Here is a 9,540-nt window from a genome sequence, read left to right on the forward strand (position 1 = left end):
CATTACCACCTCCAACTCATGGTCCCCAAGACTATGGGCCACCACCTGCTGCAAAAGACTTAATGTCTTCAGGCTTTAAAGATGAACCTCCACCTACACCCGATTCTCAGAGTAGTGAGGGCTGTTCAAAGGCCTTAAAACAGGGCCCATAAAATTAACCTCTGACACTTAGTCAGAAAGTGGACTATGAACTAACTATTCATTGTGTTGAAGGATTATTGGCTTCAAAATATAAAAGTTTATTTTAAATGGTTTATGTTTTTAGAATGAAGCTGCCTTGGTGCAGTATACATTTGGAGCCAAAATATTTTCCCCCTAAATATCCCCCACTTAAACTAGAGTATCCTTCCAACTTTAAAATGTGCAATAAGGAATACCTTTGTTTTAGTTAATGTAGCATATACAATTGCTAAATGGTTTAGAATGTCATAATTATGGACATTTCCTGTGGAAATGCTTTAAGAACATGTATTTCCATTATCCTATTTTTAGTGTATTCCAGTTGATAACAGAGAAATGGTGTTTTATAACCTTAATTTTTCTCTTTAAATATCTGGTCGCAGAGACTGTTACAATAAAAATGTTTACTCAAGGATCATAAACTTCATTTTCCTTCTTGCTGAAGTTCTTTGTTGTAATAGTTCATAAAACATTGTTTATTAATATTTCCCAAGTGTCTGTTGATTCATTGGATCGTCATGAGACTTTGTGCCTTTGGGGAAGTATGTAAACTCACTCTCAGAACTGAAGATGGTGACTTGGCAGCATATTTCCTGTTGCTCACTGTTAAGGAGGCTGGCCCTTGGTCAACTGTGGACTTATACAGAGGAATTTCTTTTATTTGTGAGAAGTCTTATGGCTCTATTTTTGTAGCACATTCATGTACTTTTTTCTAACCACTGTCCATGTGAGAATGGTTTTCTGAGAATGAGTTTACATTAGTAGCAAGAGTTGTTTGACCTGAAGTTCTACTGCTTTTGCCATTATTGCATTATAACGGTAAAATACAGGGTGGTATGTTGTGTCTATAAAAAATAAGGAAATTTCTTTTAAAAAATGTACACACACACTCTTCTCTTTCCCATACCTTGCCACTGATTTTCAAGAAATATGATAAAAAAAAAATTAGAAAACTATAATCCTCTGAGAAAGAATGAATGAAACTCTAAGGCTTATAATGTCTTTAATCAGCAACTATGGGCTGAATTAAATTCTTTTTCTTACAGATACTCAAATATATTTTATTTAAAAATCAATTAAAGCAAGTCCTGAATCTGTAACTACTGTCTTTAAAACAATGTTTCTAAGAACTAGCTCTCCAGAGCTGTAATTTTAATTACAGCAATTTTAACAGTGCATTTTAAGAGGTTTAAGATTTAAATAAAATTATAAAAGCCTGGTACTTATGTTTACTACTAGACCATATTCTTCTATTCTTTAAAGTTCTAGAAAGTAATAGGATTGTTGAAACCTAGAACATATCATTGTTCTTTTTATGTCCCCTAAGTATTCTCAAAATAGGGGCAAAAGCTTCAGTGTGAAACAAAATCTCTGTGAAACAAAATCTCTAAACTTCTGAAGATGACTCAGAATCAAAAAGAATGAGTCCGTTAGGAAGAATTCAATCTACATAGCCTCCATTTAATATCAGAAGCAGCAGCTGTGTGTAAGAGGAAAATCATATAATAGCTTATGCCATTTTAACCATGTAAAATAAAATTTAAGTCACAAACACCAATTTTGAATGTATCTTTCAACCTCTACAGGACACAAGGCAATGCTGAAGTTAGTATAATTTCTAATTTTAAAATAGCATTTAAATAAAGGTGATGTCAGCTAGGAAGATAGATTTTCAAGGAAAGGCAGATTTATTTTTTTATTCAAAGAAACAGTAGTTTTCCCTCTAAAGCCTTTTTTGTATTTATTCTATTAGTAAGCTATAATGCATTCTACATAGTTTATCTGAGCAGTTCTGAACCCACCCATAGTTGCCTCTCCTTACATCCATCTGATTGTACCACTTCTGTAGCAAAGCCCAAGGTAGCTGCCCATATACCGGTTGTGAGAGAATACTGTCCCTTGATTCAATTATACTTTTGTATCTCAAAAGTTTTAGAAGTCCTCTCCAGCAAATTGTTTTTGAGTTTCTAATAATCAGGGCTATGGTTGTGGCTCAGTGGTAGAGTGCTCGCCTAGCATGCACAAGGCACTGGGTTCGATCCGCAGCACCACATAAATGTAAAATAAAGATATTGTGTTTATCTAAAACTTAAGAATAAATATTTTAAAATAAATAAATAAATACTAATAATCAGAATAAAGGAGACTAAATTAAAATAATCATGTTTTCAAAAATTAGGCAACAGATTGGGAGGAAACATTGTAAAAATAAAGAACTTTTATCTATAGTACATGAAGAACACCTACAACTCAATAGGTAAGAGATAATTCAATTTAAAAATAGGTAAAAGATTTGAACAGACATTTCACAAACAAGATTTACAGAGGGAAAAATAAGCATATGAAAAGACATTCAACATTATTAGTCATTAGAAAAATGTAAATTAAACCTATAGTTAAGTATACTGATAATGGCTACAATCAAAAAGACAATAAATGCTGCTATACAGAGAAACAGAAAACACCTTCATACTGCTGGTAGAGATATAAAATGGTACACCCAATTTGGAAAATTTGACAGCTACTGTAAAAAGATACCTACTTAACATATGACTCAGCAATTCTACTTATAGGTATCTATTCAAGAGAAATGAAGAATATGTCCACATAAAATATCGCACATGATTGTTCAGTGCAGTTTTATTAATAATAACCAAAATTCAAATGTCAACCAACTAATGAGTGAATAGGCACATAAAACATGAGACAGCCATACAATGTAATACTGTAAATTCACCAATAAAATCATAATACATGCTATGACAAGGAAATATGCTAACTGAAAGAAACTATATGCACAAGATCCTTCCTTAGAATTATGAGTAAAAATAGAAAGCATTACTGTAGACATATAATAAAAGAAAAATTCAAGTGTAAATTGGACTGACCCTGGTCACCTCCCTTATATTTTTGAATGACATCTACTCACTTCCTATTTTAATTCAAGATTTTTCCTTAAAGTTGGTCAAATTAAATATGTCATCAAAATATGACACGTCTATGATTTCCTAGAACACCTTCTAAAATACACATTTGCCACTAAGGAGTGTGTGTGTGTGTGTGTGTGTGTGTGTGTGTGTGTGTGTGTAAAATAAATCAGAAAATTTCCAGACCAAAATCTTCAAATTGTGTGAAATCAGGAAAAGAAAGTAATACACTAACACCTATTATTATAATCTTTCCCTGGTTTCACTAGTATCAATCTAATCACAATTCTCCTCAATCACATTACAACCTGTTTAATCTGACCCCACCTATGACCACACCTGTCTTCCTTAAGGTACAGTCATTTCAAGTTAGTTTGCTTCAGAGTTGAAAGTCAATATTTTTTACAAGCTGATTACTCTGCCTGGAAGTCATTTTAAGGATAAAGTCACTATGATCAAAGGTATAATATCAAAACTATTAGGAGAACAGAAATACCAAGAAAGCCCCCTCATGTTTTCTAGGATTTTATGAGGAAGGTGATTTCTTTATCTCTAAGAGAAACGACATAACTTCATTTCCAGAATTGCATGACACTCTTCCCCATGACACATCTACCCATTAGCACTATTTTAAAGAATAAACAACAAGGCAAAATACATATGAGGAACATTGGTGTTTGGAAGACAGCAGAAAATAATAAAGAGAAAAAAAATGCTTGCTGTTGTTTGAGACAGGCACCTCAGTACCCAGAGCAATCCTGGGAAGAGAAGATACCTGAACACCAATTGGAGATTGTATTTCTGGATATTGAAGGATGAGAAATCCATTTGGGGGTGGATTTTTCCTTACTTTCCATAATTATTTTCCTGATTCTTTTCCCAGTTATCTCTTTCTGTCTTCTACTTGTACCCTGTCCTAGGTATTGAATATAAGAAAAGTGTTGACCAAGTTCCACTGTTGTGTGGCTTTGTCCTCCTTATGTTCCCTTAAACATCAGCCATGACTTGGGGCAAGGAAGAGGAACTACTTATGACTGGGAAAACTACAAATCCCAATTATCACATGCTATCTCAGGGAACCTAGTAGCTAGAATATCAGAATTGGATTGGCTGGGGACATGCCATAACTTTGTGACACTTGTTTTTGGTTCCTCTCATTTCTTAGTTATTTATTCATTAAACCATAATACCTACACTTAAATTTTTAAGGATTAAATCTAGAAAGTTCTTAGCATAATATCTGATTAAATCTAGAAAGTTCTTAGCATAATATCTGATAAATAAAAAATGAGCAAAATATATTATGTTATTCCTGTTATCAAATTTGCAAATTAAGTAGCAATATCAATGCTCAAATATTCTGAAAGATATCTAGTAGGATGGTTTCCAGTCATAGTACTCCTTTTCTGAATATTTTAAGCTTATGTCCTAGCTCTGGTCAAGTATGTGACAGTGTAAAGTTAGAATGTTTGGAGAAGTTCACAACTGTGGGAAGATGATTTGGCACATCTATCACTCCTCTAATTTTCTCCAAAGTTGCTAGTCATACACAACTTTTGTTACACTGTTAAAATCCATGCTTCTATGGTGATAATTAATACTAAGACTCACAGAGGGGGTCCAATATTAAAATAAAATTACAAAGAAAACCCTCCTATGTTTTTATTGAATACACAATCCCTCCTTGAATTTAGGAAAGAATTTGCTTGTACTTAACAAGTGAGCCTCCTTTGAACTTTTTATATTAAACTAATTAGATAGATCATCTTTGTTAAAGATACATGACACTAAAGGTGTGCATCTATGAAATGTGTGTCACCATCACATGTTTTTCCTCTTTAATATAATACTTAAATTTTAAACGTTTGTAGTAGTTGTGATTTTGTGTGACCAATATTTAATATTAATGAACTCAGGAGGTAACACCTGAGGTGATGATTAAGAGTGAGAATCCAAAATCATCTTCCCAGGCACATCTTTTTCTACTTTATTCTTTCTTCTTTTCTCAATTGTGTATTAGGTAAACTTTGGAAATAAAGTTTGGAAACTTAGGATTTTTTTCGACATCTATATGCTTATAAAATGCATAAAAGAGAATCTCTCTCTGAATTAGATTTAAATGATGGATTTTTATACTATGACATACTACTTTAAGCTGAAAGTATCTTTTTTCAAATTTTGACAGCCATTCTAGTTATTAGGTTACTGCCCTTCAAGATTTAAAGAAACGTGACCAGAAAAACAGGACAGTGCTCTGTTAAGCCATAAAACTTAGCAGTTAATCATTACTAATTAAAATAATGAATGTCATAAAAAACTTGATTGCTTCCCTTCCTTCCTTTCTTTTCCTTTTCTTTTCTTTCTTTTTCTTTCATTTATTTATGACTCTCAACTGCCTATAGATTCCTATGCATATGTTAGAAACAAAAGAGATGTTGTAATTTCTATCTTCCTACAGATATAATGTCCTCTTAAACTATAGTAAAATATAAACACCAGGAAATTGACATTGATATAGTCCGGGTACAAAAATATTTCTATCACCCCAAACTTAAAAAAAAAAAATCTCACGTGGCCTGTCACCATCCACCCATCATTCCCTTGATGCTCCTACTCCAGTTTTGATCCCTGAAAACCGTTCTTTTGTTATTCATTCCTATAACTCTGTCTTTTCAAAAATAGTATATGGGTTGTATCAGATTGTATGTAAGCCTTTGGAAGTGACATTTGTCAACCATCAAAATTCCTTGGAGATTGATCAAAATTGTTGCATATATCCATATTTCATTCCTCTATACTGACGCATTCTGTGTTCTTGCCAGTCTGTTTACTCATTCACTATTGTAGATTCTCTCAGTTCTTGGTTATTGTAAATACGTCCTCTATGAACAAATATGTACGAGTTTATGAGTAAACTTAAGTTTTTATTTCTCTGTAATATGCCCAGGATCACAACTGGGCCATTTCTGGGTTATATAATAGCTCATAATTCCATGTGTACTTTATTAAAAGAACTGATAAGCTATTTTCCAAAATAATTATAGTGTTTCACATTCAATGTGCAAGTGATCAATTTCTCTGTCTTTTCCAGTATTTGAGGTTATCATTGTGTTTTATTTCATCAATTCTGATATGAGTACAGTGATATCACATTGTGATTTTTAGTTGAGTTTCTTAGATACATAATGATGTTGAGCATTTTCCTTGCATTTATTTACAATCTATCCTCATGGGTAAATTGTCAGTTCATGTCTTTTACCCATTTTCCCATTGAAAAGTCTGTTTATTACTCTTATTTTTTTCCTTTTTAAAAACCACTTTATGGAACTATGATTGACATATAAAAACTCTAGTTATTTAATGTATACAACTTTGGCATCAGATAGGCACCTGTGAATCATATACAGATATCACTCACCTCCAACCTTTTTCTATCTCTATTAACATTGAGTTTTGAGAATTTTTTTATATACTCTAGATACTAGTCCTTTATTGGATGTGTGATTTGCAAATATTAATCCCTTCCTGTAGCTTGAACTGTTCTTAGCAGAAGCATTTGTTGCAGACCAAAAGTTTCAGATTTTGATCAGATTCAATGTATCAGTTCTTTATTTTTGGTGCCACATCTAAGAAATTCTGCTTCAACAAATGCAGTTAATATCAAATATAATAAAAATATAGTCATATACAATACACTGTTCTGTTCATTTTAAGGATACTGAAGAAAATTCTATGTACTCTGTTGTATACTACGATCTCTGGGAATCCATGTAAACACATTCTTTTAATCTCAATTACAGGTAATAGCATACTTTCCTGAATGGATGAATATTCTCAAATTACGTAGCCATTGTGAATTATATAATTTCAACATATTCTCTGCGTGTGTGTGCACATATGCTGCAAACTAATAGTTAGTGCCAATTTTTGGCCAACCACTAACAACCCTCCTAATTTAATCTTTTATGTTTTATACCATACTTCCACATGTTTATACACATTATTCTGTTGCCCTCATTTAATCATGATTATTGTTTTTCTTGATAAGGCAGGCACATTTTTCTATGTGTTTCTTTCTAAATTCTATATGCACAAGGTGCATATATACATACATTAATATGTCTTTTGAGATATCTTAAATTATAAAAGTAGAACTAAAGAAAATGTTGTGGCTGAAACAGTTACAATATCCAAAGAAACTAATTTGAGAACAAGACTTTTATTTCATATCAGCATCTGTCCAATATCCTTGTTTAAAGTGAATTAAATTCTGACTCATTCATGAGACAAATGAATGGAAGTATGGATTCAGGCTTTCACTGCCCTTATACCTCACCTGATCTCAAGATTTTTAAAAAGTCTTCACAAAATATTCTATTAAGAGATTTTCATTTTTTTTCATTTTTTGTTCATATATATATATATATATATATATATATATATATATAGTCAAAGCATTTTTAGTTTTAGGTAATACTTTATGCTTCACTCTCTCTACTGCTTTAAATGTATATATCTAGTTGTAGTCAGAGTTAATATATTACAAAATAATGTTGCAGGCTTATAATAAATGCTAAGACTATTGAATCATTACCTATTCACTGAGATTAAGTATGACCTAAATTAAAATAATAATGCATTCTATTATGACTAATTATCTATGAATATTGGTTACCAGAATTCCTGACCCATGGCTAAGAAGTCAGTCTAAACATGCTTCTTGTCAAAATGAGAACCATTACCAATGTCTTCAATGTATCAGATTTTTAAATTAAGATATTTCAAAAAGTTAAGCCTTGATATTGTAAGTGAATCATCATATATGTTTATTCAGTTAGCATTATTAAAACACACTATCCATGATCTGTGACGTGAAGAATTTATATAAATGTGAAAGTTAAAATTGAATAGTTTTTTTTTGCTTTTCTCTATTTTCTACAGTCTATAGTGCTATAAAAATAGTTTTCTTTTGAATATTAAACTGCAATATTAAATGTTGTCTAGAGGGACATAGTATATGGAAAAAACTTAGATTTCTTAAACCCAAAAGCAATTTTAACATATAATGAATGCACCTTCTAGAAGGATTCTCACTGTATGGCCAGAGGTTGAAAGCAGGTCATAAAAGTTTTATCATAGGAAATATTGCCAGGCCTAATTGTGTGTGTGAGTTTGTGTGCATATGTATAAAAATGACTTTTCTTTCTTATAGAAATTGGATTTACAAAGACTGTTTCAAAGTTTTTTATTGCTCTAAATCATTAATATAGAATGTCTTTAAAATAAAAATCTTGCTTTAAAATATCAGTCATTCTGAGTAGCATCAAGACCAAAACTCCAATTAAAAGCTCAACAAGCTTCTCATTGTCAACAGGATCAGTGCACATTTAATCTCAGATCTTTTCTTAGCTGACTATATAAAAGCTAATGTAGAGTATTTTAGGATTGCCACTTAGATTTAAAGGTCAGCTCAAATGCAGCCAACCTGACAAATTATCAAACCACACATTTAAAACTTTTTTTTTAAAATATGATAATGTGGAACTGTTTATTGACATATAGGAATCCAGAATATAATGACAAGTTGAAAAAAAATTAAAATGATCAAATAGTACATATACTATGATCCAATTTTTATAAAAAAGAATAAGCATATAGATACATCAAAATGTTAATAGTGGTAGGACTATGGATTATATCTTATTTTGTTTGTAACTTCCATATTATCTGAATTTTTAAAATAACAGCATTTATTTAATTTATTATTTTGATTTAAAAACTATTCCCATTTAGAAAAAAAATTTAAGTAGATATTAAAATGATCTTTTTCTGCCACAAAACTTCACATGAACAATGAATTTTGGCATACAGTATTCAATTGAACAATATCAGAAACAACTCAGATTTCTGAATTCAATTCCCAATGCTGGATTACATTCATCTTGATATTTCTGATTAACGTGAACCTTTAACAAAATAATCATTATGAAGCCTTCCTTTCTGAATAAATTTCATTATTTTATTTTTATGTTCATAATTACTCATCATACTCTTATCTCCTTTTATTCATGTTCCGACTCAGGATATGGAGGATGGAATAGACACTTTTTTCTTTTCTTAATCTATTTGTAGCTAAAAATCAAGAAAATTAAAAGGCAGCAGGCTTTTGAATTAAAAAAAAAAATCAACAGTTGCAACATTTAAAGTACTTTCCTCACATGAAGTAAGTTGTTGAAAGTGAAGTTTCTTACCAATTAAATGCCAAAGTATATCCACTTTAACCAGGTACCTTTAACAGCCTTACTGATTATAAAACTATCATTAAGATTAGGCTATAATTTCCCCCTTTAAAAGATGTTAAATTATATAAATAAGGCATTCATACATGAGTCTCTCTACACAGAACAAGAGTATATATATATATATATATATA

The sequence above is a fragment of the Callospermophilus lateralis genome, unplaced genomic scaffold (genome assembly GCF_048772815.1).
Source record: "Callospermophilus lateralis isolate mCalLat2 unplaced genomic scaffold, mCalLat2.hap1 Scaffold_45, whole genome shotgun sequence".
NCBI lineage: Eukaryota > Metazoa > Chordata > Mammalia > Rodentia > Sciuridae > Callospermophilus > Callospermophilus lateralis.